Source organism: Ostrea edulis, chromosome 6 (genome assembly GCF_947568905.1).
Source record: "Ostrea edulis chromosome 6, xbOstEdul1.1, whole genome shotgun sequence".
In the NCBI taxonomy this organism is placed as follows: Eukaryota; Metazoa; Mollusca; class Bivalvia; order Ostreida; family Ostreidae; genus Ostrea; species Ostrea edulis.
This window is the reverse complement of record NC_079169.1, coordinates 953,005-957,555: the sequence shown is the minus strand read 5'-3', so window position 1 is coordinate 957,555 and position 4,551 is coordinate 953,005.

The window sequence follows — 4,551 nt, the reverse complement described above, 5'->3', positions numbered from 1 at the left end:
GAATATCACTATATACGTCAGAGGTATAATCCAACTGATCAATATATTATATAAAGACTAGCACTGTTTTATAATGCAATAAAACACAAAATTGGATAAACATTGAAACCTTTTAATAAAATGTCAATTTCAAATGCTAATGTTAACATTATGAGGGTTAAATATGGTATCAAATGAATCATTTTAAACAGACAAATCATCCCTCCAAGCCCCGAGGAAAGAGTTTTAATCATTGAAACTGAATTTACTTCAACTTTGAGTAAATACCTTGTGAGTTCAATATTTATACATCTTTGCATTTGCAAATGCAGTATAATGTGTACCAGCTTAATGTATTTGAAAATTGAAAACAAAGACATTAAAAAAACAAAAAAACAAGCCAAATAAAATATAGTAAACCTTTTTCATCGACGCTACACATTTCTGATACAAAATAAAAGCAAAACCAATTTTCACGCCTACGTTTCGTCTTGGAACATGTATTAGGTACATGTATGCCCGTCATTCCAGCTAAACTGGGGAGTGTATTAGCGCAAAACGGGTGAGACACTCTTGTCGAAAATCAACTCTAGTTACTCACTTAATCGAAAGTCAAGAAGTATTCGGAAAATTAGAGGTATGGAGACAGTCGCGATCAGTACTTAATGCAGGTAGAGGTATGGAGACAGTCGCGATCAGTGCTTAATGCAGGCAGAGGTATGTATACAGTCGCGATCAGTACTTAATGCAGATAGAGGTATGTACACAGTCACGATCAGTACTTAATGCAGATAGAGGTATGGAGACAGTCACGATCAGTACTTAATGCAGGTAGAGGTATGGAGACAGTCACGATCAGTACTTAATGCAGGTAGAGGTATGGAGACAGTCACGATCAGTACTTAATGCAGGTAGAGGTATGTACACAGTCACGATCAGTACTTAATGCAGATAGAGGTATGGAGACAGTCACGATCAGTACTTAATGCAGATAGAGGTATGTATACAGTCACGATCAGTACTTAATGCAGATAGAGGTATGTACACAGTCACGATCAGTACTTAATGCAGGTAGAGGTATGGAGACAGTCGCGATCAGTACTTAATGCAGATAGAGGTATGGAGACAGTCACGATCAGTACTTAATGCAGGCAGAGGTATGTATACAGTCACGATCAGTACTTAATGCAGGTAGAGGTATGGAGACAGTCGCGGTCAGTACTTAATGCAGATAGAGGTATGTACACAGTCACGATCAGTACTTAATGCAGATAGAGGTATGGAGACAGTCACGATCAGTACTTAATGCAGGCAGAGGTATGTATACAGTCACGATCAGTACTTAATGCAGATAGAGGTATGCATACAGTCACGATCAGTACTTAATGCAGATAGAGGTATGTACACAGTCACGATCAGTACTTAATGCAGGTAGAGGTATGGAGACAGTCGCGTTCAGTACTTAATGCAGGTAGAGGTATGGAGACAGTCGCGATCAGTACTTAATGCAGATAGAGGTATGTATACAGTCAGGATCAGTACTTAATGGAGATAGAGGTATGGAGACAGTCACGATCAGTACTTAATGCAGATAGAGGTATGTACACAGTCACGATCAGTACTTAATGCAGATAGAGGTATGGAGACAGTCACGATCAGTACTTAATGCAGGCAGAGGTATGTATACAGTCACGATCAGTACTTAATGCAGGTAGAGGTATGTACACAGTCACGATCAGTACTTAATGCAGATAGAGGTATGTATACAGTCACGATCAGTACTTAATGCAGATAGAGGTATGTATACAGTCACGATCAGTACTTAATGCAGGCAGAGGTATGTATACAGTCACGATCAGTACTTAATGCAGGCAGAGGTATGTATACAGTCACGATCAGTACTTAATGCAGATAGAGGTATGTATACAGTCACGATCAGTAATTAATGCAGATAGAGGTATGTAGACAGTCACGATCAGTACTTAATGCAGATAGAGGTATGTATACAGTCGCGATCAGTACTTAATGCAGGTAGAGGTATGTATACAGTCACGATCAGTACTTAATGCAGGCAGAGGTATGTATACAGTCACGATCAGTACTTAATGCAGATAGAGGTATGTATACAGTCACGATCAGTATTTAATGCAGGTAGAGGTATGTACACAGTCACGATCAGTACTTAATGCAGATAGAGGTATGTACACAGTCACGATCAGTACTTAATGCAGATAGAGGTGTGGAGACAGTCACGATCAGTAATTAATGCAGATAGAGGTATGTACACAGTCACGATCAGTACTTAATGCAGGTAGAGGTATGTACACAGTCACGATCAGTACTTAATGCAGGTAGAGGTATGGAGACAGTCACGATCAGTACTTAATGCAGATAGAGGTATGTACACAGTCACGATCAGTACTTAATGCAGATAGAGGTATGGAGACAGTCACGATCAGTACTTAATGCAGGCAGAGGTATGTATACAGTCACGATCAGTACTTAATGCAGGTAGAGGTATGTACACAGTCACGATCAGTACTTAATGCAGATAGAGGTATGTATACAGTCACGATCAGTACTTAATGCAGATAGAGGTATGTATACAGTCACGATCAGTACTTAATGCAGGCAGAGGTATGTATACAGTCACGATCAGTACTTAATGCAGGCAGAGGTATGTATACAGTCACGATCAGTACTTAATGCAGATAGAGGTATGTATACAGTCACGATCAGTAATTAATGCAGATAGAGGTATGTAGACAGTCACGATCAGTACTTAATGCAGATAGAGGTATGTATACAGTCGCGATCAGTACTTAATGCAGGTAGAGGTATGTATACAGTCACGATCAGTACTTAATGCAGGCAGAGGTATGTATACAGTCACGATCAGTACTTAATGCAGATAGAGGTATGTATACAGTCACGATCAGTATTTAATGCAGGTAGAGGTATGTACACAGTCACGATCAGTACTTAATGCAGATAGAGGTATGTACACAGTCACGATCAGTACTTAATGCAGATAGAGGTGTGGAGACAGTCACGATCAGTAATTAATGCAGATAGAGGTATGTACACAGTCACGATCAGTACTTAATGCAGGTAGAGGTATGTACACAGTCACGATCAGTACTTAATGCAGGTAGAGGTATGGAGACAGTCACGATCAGTACTTAATGCAGGTAGAGGTATGTACACAGTCACGATCAGTACTTAATGCAGGTAGAGGTATGGAGACAGTCACGATCAGTACTTAATGCAGATAGAGGTATGTACACAGTCACGATCAGTACTTAATGCAGATAGAGGTATGTACACAGTCACGATCAGTACTTAATGCAGGTAGAGGTATGTACACAGTCACGATCAGTACTTAATGCAGGTAGAGGTATGTACACAGTCACGATCAGTACTTAATGCAGGTAGAGGTATGGAGACAGTCACGATCAGTACTTAATGCAGGTAGAGGTATGTACACAGTCACGATCAGTACTTAATGCAGATAGAGGTATGGAGACAGTCGCGATCAGTACTTAATGCAGATAGAGGTATGTACACAGTCACGATCAGTACTTAATGCAGATAGAGGTATGGAGACAGTCACGATCAGTACTTAATGCAGATAGAGGTATGTACACAGTCACGATCAGTACTTAATGCAGATAGAGGTATGGAGACAGTCACGATCAGTACTTAATGCAGGTAGAGGTATGCACACAGTCACGATCAGTACTTAATGCAGGTAGAGGTATGTACACAGTCACGATCAGTACTTAATGCAGGTAGAGGTATGTATACAGTCACGATCAGTACTTAATGCAGATAGAGGTATGTATACAGTCACGATCAGTACTTAATGCAGATAGAGGTATGTATACAGTCACGATCAGTACTTAATGCAGATAGAGGTATGTACACAGTCACGATCAGTAATTAATGCAGATAGAGGTATGTATACAGTCACGATCAGTACTTAATGCAGGTAGAGGTATGTATACAGTCGCGATCAGTACTTAATGCAGGTAGAGGTATGTATACAGTCACGATCAGTACTTAATGCAGATAGAGGTATGTACACAGTCACGATCAGTAATTAATGCAGATAGAGGTATGGAGACAGTCACGATCAGTACTTAATGCAGATAGAGGTATGTATACAGTCACGATCAGTACTTAATGCAGATAGAGGTATGGAGACAGTCACGATCAGTACTTAATGCAGGCAGAGGTATGTATACAGTCGCGATCAGTACTTAATGCAGATAGAGGTATGTATACAGTCGCGATCAGTAATTAATGCAGATAGAGGTATGTATACAGTCACGATCAGTAATTAATGCAGATAGAGGTATGTATACAGTCACGATCAGTACTTAATGCAGATAGAGGTATGTATACAGTCGCGATCAGTACTTAATGCAGGTAGAGGTATGGAGACAGTCACGATCAGTACTTAATGCAGGTAGAGGTATGTACACAGTCACGATCAGTACTTAATGCAGATAGAGGTATGTACACAGTCACGATCAGTACTTAATGCAGATAGAGGTATGTATACAGTCG